Source organism: Bubalus bubalis, chromosome 3 (assembly GCF_019923935.1).
Source record: "Bubalus bubalis isolate 160015118507 breed Murrah chromosome 3, NDDB_SH_1, whole genome shotgun sequence".
NCBI lineage: Eukaryota > Metazoa > Chordata > Mammalia > Artiodactyla > Bovidae > Bubalus > Bubalus bubalis.
This window is the reverse complement of record NC_059159.1, coordinates 137,596,214-137,609,746: the sequence shown is the minus strand read 5'-3', so window position 1 is coordinate 137,609,746 and position 13,533 is coordinate 137,596,214.

Here is a 13,533-nt window from a genome sequence, read left to right as displayed (position 1 = left end):
GGAGGGCATGGCAACCCACTCCAGTATTCTTGCCTGGAGAATCCCACGGACAGAGGAGCCTGGTGGGCTACAGTCCATGGGGTCGCAAAGAGTTGAACACAACTGAACACAACCCGACTTAGCTTGCAGATGTGTTTTAATCCCAAGATCCTAATTTAGCCCTCCATCCAGGAGTCTTGGAAGTAAGAAGGACTTTGACTCAGTCCCCTTGGACCCTGGGCTCTGGCCACACTAACTCCCTACTCTTCCCACTTGTCATGAGATTTTTCTGCTTCTGAGCCTTTGGTCTTGCTTCTGAGCCTTTGGTGTTGCCATTCTTTCTGCTTAGAGCTCATCAAGATTTTTCAAAGGACACCAGTGACACTTCCTGTTCAGAGCCTAGCTCCTCACTCCCCACCATTTGCCTGGAGCTCCAGGATCAGCCCCGGTTTGACAGAACATAACCACTCCCAACCAGTCCATTCTAAAGGAGATCAGTCCTGGGTGTTCTTTGGAAGGAATGATGCTAAAGCTGAAACTCCAGTACTTTGGCCATCTCATGAGAAGAGTTGACTCATTGGAAAAGACCCTGATGCTGGGAGGGATTGGGGGCAGGAGGAGAAGGGGACAACAGAGGATGAGATGGCTGGATGGCATCACCGACTCGATGGACGTGAGTTTGAGTGAACTCCGGGAGTTGGTGATGGACAGGGAGGCCTGGCGTGCTGCGATTCATGGGGTTGCAAAGAGTCGGACACGACTGAGCCACTGAACTGAACTGAACCACTCCCAGGTAATGTCTGGCTGCACTTTTGAGTGTGTCCACAAGATGGCATCATTTGCAAAGGAATAGCGCATTCCTTCCCTTTGCAGGATCTGTGCAGTTAGGACACAGAGAGGGTAGTCAAGGCCTGAAATTTGGCCTTCCATAGGCTTAGTGACCTCTCAGGGCTTCCCAGGTGGCACTAGTGGTAAAGAATCCGCTTGCCAATGCAGAAGACATAAGAAACTTGGGTTTGATCTCTGGGTCAGAAAGATCTCCTGGAGGAGGGCATGGCAACTCACTCCAGTATTCTTGCCTGGAGAATCCCCATGGACATCCCCAGAGGAGTCTGGCAGGCTACAGTCCATAGGGTCGCAAAGAGTCAGACACGACTGAAGCAACCTAGCACAGGCTTAGTGACTTCTCAGTTATTCAACAAATAGCTAATTATCACCCATAATGTGACAAATATAGTCACTGGGCTTGGAAGCTCCAGCCCCATGAGGGCTTTAAGTCATATATATAAGTGATTTCATTATTGGTGTGATGAGTATAGAAATTAGGCAAGTTCATTAGACTTCAGGAGTTCAGAGTCCCTCATCCAGTCTTTAGGAACAGGCAAAGCTTCAAAGAGAAGGAGGTAGTGCCTATGTAGGATCTCGAATAAGAGTTATGACTATCCTGAGAGTCCAGTGGTTAAGACTCCATGGTTCCAGTGCATGGGATGCAGGTTCGATCCCTGGTTGGGGAACTGAGATCCTATATGGCATGTAGCATGGCCCCCCAAAAAATCTGGAAGAAGAGTGGAAAGGATGTTCTATGTAAAGGGCAGGAATGAGCTAAGGCATAGAAGTGAGAAGAGCATAGAAATGATCACTGGACTGTGAAATTCAAAGCAGGGAGTATGAGGAATGAGGCTAGAGATGGGTGGGAGCCAGACTGGAAAGGCCCAAGTGCCTGGCTGAGGAGCTTGCACGCTTTCTTGAGAGTGATGGAGAGTCTCTGAAGGTGAAGAGGAGGGAGTGGTGGGGGATACTTGACTGCTGTTTCAGAGAGACTTCTGGCTGCTGCAGGGTGGAACGTGGACTCAGGGCACAGGGCAGAGTGAGCAGTGAGGAGGCTGCTGCAGGGATCCAGGAGAGATGGTGACGCCAAAATTATGGCTGGAGAAGGCCCTGAAGAAGCCCTGCCCAGGTTGCAAGAGCTTTCAAGGCTCGGCACTTTGAAAGGGTTCTTGTCCCTAGGCAGCCTCTCCCCCACCATTTGAGCCACCTCAGTCCTTCTGTTCTGGAGACTCCTTCAGGCTCTGTTCTAGCTCCTCGGGTTATTCTTGCCAGAACTGCGGGTTATTCTTTCCAGAACTGCAGGTCTCTGTCAGTTTCCACGTGGAGGCCACAATGTCCTAGGTCCCTCTTTGTTGGTGTATCTGTGGCCTTCAGCTCTGCTTAGACCTCAGCCTCTTGAAGGTGATCCCTTCATGCACTCTCTTCTCTGACTCCAGATGGGAGTGTGACTGAGGGGTCTCCTCCACCAGGGAACCAGGGTGAGCACTGCTCCCTCGCTGTCATGCCCCCTCCACCAGAGTTCATGTGTGCACATGCAAGTGAGTGTGCGAAGTGCCTGTGTGCGTGTGTACTGTCGGCAGGACTGATGCTGAGAAAAGGATATCAGCGTCCCTGGAAAGCAGAGGGGCCTCACCTGAGGAAAGGTCGGGAGGTAGGGAAGTACAGGGGGAGTGTTTGGGGAGCAGGGTGAGAGGGAATGTTGTTAGCAGGGTCTGGCAGGGACAAGTCAGTGCCTGTGAGATTGGGCCTGGAGCCATGCCTGTGTACTGCAAGCCAGGGGGCGTCACAGCCAGGTTTTGAGCAGGGACTGGAAGAGTCACCTTCATTCATGGTCTCATGAATATGCACGGAAACCTGTTGAATTATGCAGATAGAAAGGATGTAGATATATATGCAAATTCAGCGCTGCCCTCCCTGTTTCTATGGAAACCAGAGAATAGCAAGGGGATGGGGGGTCCAAACCCTGGAGAGACCAGGCTGGAGAGACTGGAGACCGGGAGACTCTCCTCTGTCACCTGTTTTCCCCATGCCTGCTGCTGACCTCACTCTGCCTCATTCTGTCTTTGTCCCCCTTTGCCTTGCCCTCTCTCCATTGCTCTGCCTCTCTGGATCTTTCTGTCTCTCTCCCCATCATCTTCATTTCTACTTCTCCCTCCTGTTTTTCTTTTCCATCTCCCTAGTCTCTGAGTGTCTGTCTATGTCTGTATGTTGTTGACGCTGTGTCACGGTTCCTCTGAGACTCGAAGACAATTCTTTCTGACTCTGTGTCTTGCCTAATCTTGGTCTCTGTGTCTTTAATTCCCTAGCTCTCCCTCCTTCTGCATCTCCCTATCTCTGTGTCTCTGACTCACATCTTATTTCTCCATATCTCTATTTTTGTGTCTGACTCTGATTGTGTCTATTTCTTGGTCTCTCTCCCAAGGTTCTCTCTCTCTTCTCTTGTGCTCTGCCTCTCGGAACCCCTTATCCCAGTGCTCGTCTCCATCTGATGGGAAAGACAGGAAACTGCACATCTGTCCTTGCCTGATGGGATGCTCCAGCCCTGGCCCAGCTGCCAACATGTTCAAGGATTCCTCGGCTCTCTCCCCACATAAATGCCTGTTTTTGGTCTGGCCCCTGTCACAGTGTTGGCACAGGATCCCCGTGACAGACCCAGGCTGGCTGCCAGGACATCAGGGCTCCCAGCCTCTGCCTGCTGTGTGACCCTGCCTGGTGTGTCTCCCTCTCTGGATCTGTAGCTCCAGCTCCCGCTCCACGAAGCTGGCGGGCACCTTGAGACAATGATGCACTGGGAATAGGGAATTGACCTCAACCCTGGCCCTATTCCCAAGGGTTGACGTGAGGGGCCTGGCGGGGACCCAGGTATGGGGGCATCTGGGACTAGTTGAGACCAATCCTGGCCCCCAGAGAAGATTCCTTGCTGAGCCACAGAATCAAACAGCAGCCTTTCCACAGCCTACTCATGGTTCTGCCTGCTGCAGCCTCAGCCATCCAATTCCCTGTTTGGGGTCCTTTGTATCCCCTTCCTCCATTTGGTTTATGTTTCTAGAGCACCTATTTCATGCATACCTTCTGCCTTCACAGGTCCACAGTGATCAAAAGTGACATCTAGACTTTTTGTCTCCCCCAACCCTCCCAAGAAGGAACTCTTTGGTCCAAGTGAAGAACCTAGACTCTTCAACCCCCACAGTTTCCTATCCTTGGTAGCCTAAGTTTGGGGGTGCAGAAGTCACAGATCAAGATTGAGACAGAGACATGCCTCTATACAGGATTCGGGATGGGCTATGGGAAGCTAAGAACAAGACTTGGGGGTGAGGGTGGACGAGAGTGTTTTGAGGGCAGGTAGACCAGTCCGTGGGGAAGGAAGTGGCAACCCACTCCAGTATTCTTGTCTGAGAAATCTCATGGACAGAGGAGCCTGGCGGGCTACAGTTCATGGGGTTTCAAAGAGTCAGACACGACTTAGAGACTAAACATGCACAAACCACCTCCACGTTGAAGTGGAGGGCTTCCCCTTTCGGTCCTGGGCTCTGGGGAGGTTGCCTTACCTCCACACAGGCCCTGAATACGGGGGATCTGGCTTGAGCCCAGGTGTGGGGGCGGCCAGTGCAGTCAGGGCAAGTCCCCTCTCCTCCAAGAGGCTGCCAGACTGAGCCCCCAATCCTGCCCCTCCAGAAAGGATACAGACATAATCGCTCTTCCCACCAACTGTGATTCACCCATGTTCAGGCCCAGGCGTGATCCTGCTGCTGGGAATTCCATGTTTGAATTAAAAACCTCCCCGGACACCCCACCTCCGTCGGCCTGGGCTGGTTGTATCAACATGGGTTGGAGCAGAGTCAACCAGGGCTGTCTGGACAGAGCTGGATGTGGGGAGAGGACAAGAGAGAGAAAGGTGGACAAAGACTGAGAGAACTAGAGTGATATAGATGGCCGGATGGAGAGAAGGACCAACAGACAGAGGAAGAGACATAGATGGGGAGAAAGCCCAAGCCAGACAGGGCTCTAGTACCCACCAGGTTGGTGCCGATCACTAGACTGGATTATCTCATTTCACTGAATCTCCACAACAGTCCTAGGTGTTAGGCGCGATTCTGATATCGTTTCACTCCTGGGGTAATTGAGACACCAAGACAGTAAGTCACTTGCCTGAGGCCACAAGGCCAGTAAGTGATGGAGTAGGTATTTGATGGGGCTTTCCTGATGGCTCAGCAGTAAAGAATCTGCCGGCCAATGCAGGAGACTCAGGTTTGATCCCTGGGTTGAAAGACACCCGTGGGGAAGGAAATGGCTACCCACTCCAGTGTTCTTGCCTGGAGAATCCCATGGACAGAGGAGCCTGGTGGGCATCAGTCCATGGGGTCACAAAAGAGTTGGACACAACTCAGCGACTAAAACAAAAACAAGGTGTTTGATCCTTTGGTCTCCCTGAAGAGCCAGGAGTGAGGCAGACCTAGAGATCGAGGGGGAGACAGATTCCCACGGCAGCACTCCCAGGGAATTTGGGAATCCTGAAATCGCCAGACAGCTGTGTAGGAGGAGGGCCCTTCCCATCAGACCAGCAAACATGTGGCTTCCTGACCTTGTTGTCAGAGACATGAGGGCAGGGGGAGGGGGGAAGGGGAACTCCATAGAACCGAGTGGACCTCCCTCCTTCCTGCCACCCTGGGGTGCAGCCTGTCCTGGCCCTGCTTCAGATTCGGCCCAGCTGACACCTGGCTTTGGTGGGGCCCAGGTTGGAAGACTCATTCTTTCTTTCCCACACCCTTGTGGAGCACCTCTAGTTGAGAGGCACTTCTGCCCCGCGTCTCCTCCTCTCTCTTTCCTTTCTCTATCAAGAAACCCTTCCCATGGTCTTCCTTCAGCACCCTAGGATAGCTTCTGCAGTAAGGGACCCAGATTTGAATTGGGGGATGCTTTGATATGGGGATCAGCCTAGTATACACTGAGGTTGTCTGAGCACAGAAAGGAGGTCCCTGCAGGCTGGCTTTGGGGGCCTTCTGGTTAGAGGCCCCTGGTTTGTGGAGGAGGGTCATCAGCCCAGCTGGTGGGGGCCTAGAGAGCCGAGCTGTCAGCAGCAGAGAGGATCTGGCAAGAAGAAAACCAGGAGCCAGCCTGGGGGAGCCGGGGAGTCGGCGTTATGGTTTCTAATGTCTTAGCCCTGGTTTTAATTACCCTCAGGGTCCCCAAGGGTCCCAGACTGTTTCGGGCTCCCAAGCTCAAGGCGGGCTCAGGACCCTCCTGGGAAGTCCAGGGGCACAGGGATGGCAGTCTGGAGGTGGGGGAGCTTTTTCATCCTCTTCTTCCCCTGGCCCTGGCTGAGAGAGGTGCTGCCAGACCAAGCAGGGCTCTGGGGACAAAGGGGAGGCTGGGGAAGGGGTCCCACCCTCTGCTCACAGGCCTCTGTATCAGGTAGCTCCAGAGCACCAGCTTGGCCCCGCTGGCCTCCCCTGACTCCTGGCTGCTAAAGCCCAGGGCTCTTTCTTGGCCTCACCAGGCTCCTTTTTGTCCTGTGACAACCCTGCCTCCTGGCTCTCCTTCTCCCTCTGGGGCTACCACCCTTTCCCTGCTCTCTCTGTCTTTTAATCATGCTTCCCAAGGTTTCAGCCTCAATTTTCTCCTCCCCTCCCCCTCATCACTGCCTTTCCCTGCTCCCTGGTCTACCCTGCCTGCTTCCAGCACCTTCATAGTGCCCAGGTCAGTCTGAGATGAATGTCCGTGCAGCCGACACGTGCTGGCATAGAGAGTCGGGGAGCTGTGGACAGGGACTGCACCCGCCAGCAACCCACCCTCTCTCAAGTTCTCTGCCCTCCCCATCCACACCCCTGCTGGCCACCATCCCACAGACCCTTCCACGGGCCACATCAAGCCCCATCCCCTCTCCAGCCCTGTGTAAAGCACCATCATCTCCCAGCCACATACCAAAAACCTGGGAGTCCTCTGTGCTTCCATACACAAATGTTCCCTCTGGGCTTGGCACACAATAGGTGCTAATAAATGTCTGTTGAGGTGAATTTAATTCAGTTTTCTCTCTTGAACTCCCCTGCTGCCTCTGTTTGTTTCCCTGGGACTTGGTGTCTCTGGCATTCAGTCTCCAAATCTCTAATCCTGTTCTATCTTCTGAATCATCGCAGTTGAGTTTCTGGGGGGAAAGTGGGGCCTCTTTTCTCCCCTTTCCCTCTGCCCCAGGGAATCACAGGCTGTCCAGGAATGGAGCTTTGGGAGATGAAGGGAGGGAGCTGGTCTTGGGGCCACATGGCCCTCAGTCTGGTTTGGAAATCCCAGCCCTCTTTCTTATCTTGGAGGCACCTCTACAGCAGCACAGATCAAGGGCAGACTCTGGGCTGGCACTCCAGGGGGACAATCCTTAAGGACATGTGCCTCCCCTGTGAAGAAAGGGAGGGGAGGGGGATCAGGGCCCATGGGGGTGGGTGTTTCTGAGCAGGGAATTAGTTTCATGCACATTTTTTGCAACACAAGAGGAAAATCTGCATCTGTGATTGTGCAAGTCTGTTGCTCTTGCTCCCACCTTCCAACACACAGAGCGGCTAACCCCTAGTTGCCCTGTCCTCTTCTGTCCCTCTCTCCCCACCAGCTCTGGATCCTCTCCCCCATCCCTGACCATCTACTTCTCTTTCCAGATAGCCCAGAGTCTAGGATCACCAGGGCCTCGGGACCTCGGGAGAGGAGACCCTGGACGCTGAGTGTCTGGGGATCCTGCTCTCTGTGTATAGGGCAACGGGTGGGGAGGGGGTGCGGTTCCCTCCAGTGGTAATGGGAGCAGATGAAGAAGATGAATCTGAGTGCCCATGCTCCCTGCCTCCTCCAAAGCCCCATATTCTCTCTTCTGCCCCATGGCCCTGCCCCTAATCAGGATGGAGGTCTCTCTCCCACTGGTCACTGCTAACACCTCCTCCCCAGCTGCCCCACCTCCAGTCTTAGACTTTCTTGCCATCCTCTTCCTGGCAGGCTCAACTTTCCCACTAGAAGGCAAATCTGGGTCTGTTCCTCACCTACTTTATGCCTTTTCAGGCCTGTGTGGCCTTGGCACCAGAGGTGCTTCAGGATGTGGTCTCCGAGCCACTCAGAAAACCTCATTCTGCCTTCGAGGTCTCTGCTCAACCCCCTACTGAATACCAAACCCTGTTTCCCATCCCTGGAGGTTGTGACCCATCCAGACAGGCTCTCTCTCCTGTGTCCTGGGACTCGACTTCCCCAGTTCCTGCTTGCATCAGTCGTTCACTCACTCATTCGACATTTATTTAGCTCTGCTTCCCATGGTAGGAGCATCTGTTCTATGGCAGACCCAGCTCTAGGTGCCTGGAGATGGCGGCCATAGGGCCACCCTCGTGGAGCTCACAGGTGCCATCCAAGTAGATAGGTAGCGGAACATAGCGCTCACTACTCTAGGGGAAAAGAGTGTGGCCCTCTGGGGAAGGGCAGAGGGGCTTATCCAGGCTTCTTTTAGGTGACACGTAGGCTGTCGCTCCTTCCCCGAGAGGCCTATGGAGTCAGACTCAGCACTCTTATATGGACAGACTTAACACTTACCTATTTTATTTAGTATTCATCTTCCCTGACTAGAATGTGACTCTCATGAGGCCAGGAGATTTTTAAACATCTTTTTTATTTTTTAAAGGCAAAAAGTAAACAATAAAGTGTGCACATCTTAAGATCACAACTTAAATTCTGACATACCTATGTATGCTCTTGGAAACCTCCCTGCCCTCCCTAGCTCCCCTCCACTCCCAGCAAAGGTAACTGCAATTCTGGCTTCTCTCACTGTAAATCAGCTTTGCCTTGAGCTTTATAGAAGTGAAATCATTCAATACATACTCTTTCCTGTTTGGTTCTTGTTTCCCCGCCCCCTTGCTCAATGTTTTGGTTGTGAGCTTTATCCATTTTTGTTGTGTGTAGCTACAGTTGGTCCTTTTCCATTGTTGGAACTCTATCACAATCTATTCATTCACTCAGTGGTTTCCAGTTTGAGGCTATAATGAATAAACTGCAGAGAACATTCTTGGTAAATATGCACAATAATTTCCTTTGGCTATACATCTAGGAGTGGAATTGCTGGGTCATGGGATATACATATGTTTAGCTTAGACGATCCCACCAAACAGTGTTCCAAAGTGGTTGAACCAACTTATACACCCACCAGCAACGTGTGGAGTTTTAGTTGCTCCACAGCCTTGAGAGGGAAGAAATTTTCATCTGGTTGGTTCACTACTGTCTTGTCACTTAAGTCAATGCCTGGCATATACTAAGTGTTCAATACATACTTATTGACTGCCTTATGGATGGAGGAACCATCAGCACTGCTGGGGTCCTGTTCTGGCTCTGGTACTAACTTGCTGTGTGACTCTGGGCAAATGACTCTCCCTCTCTGAGCGGATTCCCTGTCTGTGCCATCAAGAGAGGGATACTGGGGGCTTTGCCTTCAGTACCAGCTGCATGTTGTGAAAGCTGGACACCTGTTCATTCGTTTACTCCACTCGTATTGATTAACATCTTACTATGTCCTGGGGTGGCGGAGGTGTGATCTGTGACATGCTGCTGTCGACCTCTTTTAGGGCAGCCAAGACCAGGTCACTGCCCATCCTGTCCTAGAGACTGCTCCTCCTCCCTGTGTCCAGCCCTGACCCCAGGGGGAGGGGGTCTGGACTGAGCCTGCGGATGGAAAATGTGATTAATAATCAAAAAAACATCCAAGAGGAAGAGACCAGGAAAACAACTCAGGGAAGGCTTCTCGCCCAGGGGAGGGGGGCCATGTCCTGGGCCTCGGGACAGCGCCGGCCACTCTCCCGCCGCCCTTTCTGGGAAGCTGCCATAGGAGTGGATGATTTTAGCCAAAAGTGAAAAAAAAAAGTCACCCTAATTATTCATGAAAAAAGATGCCCCCTTCAATGTGAATGACACTTCCCCTGGGGGCTTCCCTCTACTCTGTTACTTCCCTCTTAGTGGTCCCCCTGCTTGGTCAGGCTGGGGGGTCCTGGAGACACTGGGCTGGGGGCAGAGGAGGAATTTCAACATGAAATGTTTTGTTCATTAAGAGAGAACATAGGGGGAAATTCCCTTTCTGCCTGGGCCTGGGCAGCCCAGGCAGATACTCAAAAGCTATTGTGAAAAATTGAGTCTGAGCTGCAGAATGGGTGGTGGTGGGGGCGGGGTGGGGGCGGGGGGACACAGACAGTCTCTTCTCTCCTCTTAGACTCCTGACTGTCAGCAGTTTCCTAAGCCTTAATCCTTCCTCCTTTCGGGGATTTCATTCCCCAGTCCCAAGGTCTCAGGTTGCCCTCAAACTTCCTTCTTAGCAAAACAGGAGGAACTGGGGTTAGACTGGAGTTAGAACTTCCAACTAAGGAGGAAGGAAGGATACCAAAGGGGATGGGGGAGCCTTGGATCTATTTGAATAATTTAGAATTCTGATAGAATATGTTGGGAACCGTAGGCAGTGAATGTGAGGGGGCCCGGGGCAAGAGCAAAAGCATCTCTTTCCCACAGCGGCTTTAGAGAACCCCAGTGAGGATGAAGAGGAGATGGCTCCAGAGAACTGGCGGCAATTCCCGGCTGAATACTTAAGTACCACCATTATGGCTTCAGCCCTAACCCCTTCTCTACCTTTAGGGAATTTGCTCTTTTTCGGTGCCAGAGAGTGAAGGGGTCAGGGTACACTCAGGTGGTGATCCAGATTCCAGAAGGGGGTGGTCTGCAGGGGGTGTTGTAAGTGGGCCCTAGGTGCTGTCCCAGGGTGTTGGGGAGTCATCTCTGGGGGGCTGAGCTGGACCCTGAGCATGCTGGGGGTGGTGCTCCAGGCCCCCCTCCCTGGCTCGGCCTAGGGCTATGTCGGATCGGGTTTCTCGGCGCCTGGAGCCTCCGCGAGGCCGAGCTGTTCCCGGGCCCCGGCCAAGCCGCCCCGGGCGCTGGCACTGTGTGAGGAAGCAGGAGGGGGGTGAGGGGGAGCAAGGGAGGGCTGCGAGGGCGTTTACGTAACTGCCTCTGGGAGCCCGCCCCGACCTGCCAAACCCCAGTGTGGGACTATGTGTGATTGAGAGCGTGTGTGACTCTGCTTGTGTGCCATGTGGTGTGACTGAGTACATGGTTGTGTGGGTAACTGTGTCTGTGTGTGGTGCGGTGTGTAAGTGTGTGATTCCAGGAGTTCGGTCCTTGAGACCTCTAACTCCCAGCCCCAGGCAGGGGTCCCAGACTCCCAGTGTGCCATAGTGAGGTTCAATATACACATTTCACTCTTTGAGACTAGGTATGTAACATGATGGATGGGCTTCCCAGGTGGCGCTAGTGGTAAAGAACCCATCAGCCAATGCAGGAGACATCAGAGACCTGGGTTCGATCCCTAGGTCAGGAAGATCCGCTGCAGAAGGGCATGGCAACCCACTCCAGTATTCTTGTCTGGAGAATCCAATGGACAGAGGATCCTAATGGGCTATAGTCCTCGAGGTTGCAAAGAGTTGGACACGACTGAGTGACTTAGCACGCATGCACATGTGATTTTAAATAAGGTGTGTCCGGCATTTGGAGGTAAGACAGTCTGGATGTGTATTTGTGATTTTGGGTATCCAGGTATGTGCCTCAAGGTGGACCTTTCTGATGTTATAACAGGTTAGAAATAAGCACCATTTCCTGAAGGAGCACTGGAAAAGGTAGATGGGGTGGGGGCTCTCTTTCCTTGAGGACAAAGGAATGGGAAAGGGTCCTTGTCACCCAATGTCCTTGGCATGGCACAGCTATCTCCTGGGAAAGGGGGGGTGGGTGGGAGGTGGTCCAAGTGTAGGTCAGGATGGAGGAGGGTGGAGCCAAAAGTCTTTCATGGTAGCTATAAAACTCTGAGGAGTTTTACAGAGTCAGGGAGAACCCCCACCTCCAATTTCCCAAGGCCTTCCAGAATGCTCAAATCTGTAATCCCTGTCTCTTGCAGAGCACTAGGGCTTTGAACTGGGGACGTTATTTCCTGCTGACCCATAGGAGAGGCAGATGGTGAAGATGGCGTGGGGTTGGGGGAGGGGGTCAGCAAAGTGGGATGTGGCTTAAGGATAAGTGGGAATGAAAGAGAAGGGAACTGATGCAGGGCTGGGGCTACAGGGGATAGGGACGCCTATTAAAGCCCGAGAGGAGACAGGGCCAGCTCCTGCAAGGGATTTGAAGAGCCACCGACGAGGCTCGGCTTTGCCGCCAGGGAGATGGGGTAAAGGAGGGTTCAACACAGAGGCTTAGAAAGCTCAGAAGCTCGTTTACAGACAGGGCACTGGAGCCAGCACGAGCAGAAAAGCACGAGTAATCTGTTGCCCCAGCTGAGAAGCAAGGAGAATCTCTTCTGGACCAGGCGGCAGGGGCAGGAGGGAGAGAGGGGCCGCACCCTCGTTGCTCAGTTAGGAGGACGCTGCTGCCTCTTTGCGGGAGCTGCGGCTTGAGCGAGAACGCGCCTCCCGCACCGCCCGCCAGGTGTCGCTGCGGCCCTGGGGAAGCGGGCGCGGCCGCTGGGTACTGCGCAGCGAGAAGCTGCAGATAGACCGACGGTGGAATCCGTTCCGACGTGCGCCTCTGGTCCTCGCTAATCCTCGGAAACAGCGATTTACCCGGCTGCCGGACCCCGGTTACCCCGCCCGGACCCTGCCCCGGCACCCGCGGGCTTGGGCACGACCTATGGCACCCCCAGGGCCCCTAGGTGGGGAGGGCACGTTGGTCCGGGGCGGATCTCCCCTCTGATCTCAACCTGGCAGACAGCTGCTGAGTCCAGGACACGGGAAGATCTGGAGGTCAAGTCAGCCCACCAAGAACCCCGCAGATCTCGACTCCAGACTGCGCCTCGAGGGGAGGGGCGCCCCCCGCCTCAGCACCCAGCCTCTCCCAGGCCTAGTTTCGGAGCAGAAGGAGAGGCAATTCCTGACACCCCCAACCGCCGCCCCCCTCACCCCCAGATTCTGTCGCACCGTCTCCACTCCTTCCCGGTGCCCACCACCCTGTCTCCGCCCGCGGCCTGGGTACTTGTAGGCTCCTGACCCAGAAAGGCCAGATAGAAGACACCTACTGTGGGTGGGCGTGAGCTGATTTCGGCTGGAAGCCACTATTTCTCCGTGTGTCCCTAAGCCCCAGCTGGCCCTCTCTTGGCCCCAGCCCCGGCTGACCCCTGCTGGTTGCACTGATGGGATCCTGCGGCCACGGAAATAAAAGTGAAAGGCCCGGGCAGTGGCGGGAAGGTTTTTTCCTCTGCAATGGGAGTCCCTGAGGCATTTGTTGGGAAAAGGGCCCGGGCGCTCTGGGCAGCCTACTAGGGAAGGGTGTGAGGAAGCAGCGAGATACTTCCTTCCCCCTCTCCCCGCCCGCAAACCCCGCGCAGCTCCCCGGAGGGGCCAGGCAGCTGGGATTATGGGTCAAAGGTCAGGTGAAAAATCCAAGGGGTGGGGATGGGGGTGGGCCACTCGTTCTCCGCCCCCTGGCATTCACCCTTTCTGTTGCGCTCTCCTGTGGCCTCAGAAGTAGTCGGGTTGTCTAACCTGAATTCTTCCCTGTAATAGCCAGACCCCAGGCCCCGGGGCGCGTGAAGTGAGCACACCAGCTCGCGAGAGGCCCAGGCTGCGAAAGGGAAGCTCGAAGGGTGAACCTCCAGCGCCCAACTCTGGCACTCGCGCTCTGGCACTGCCGACCCGGGCAAAAAGGGCGCGTTCTCCCTACATCCTGCATCCCAGTGGCGGTCACTCCCCAGGCCGC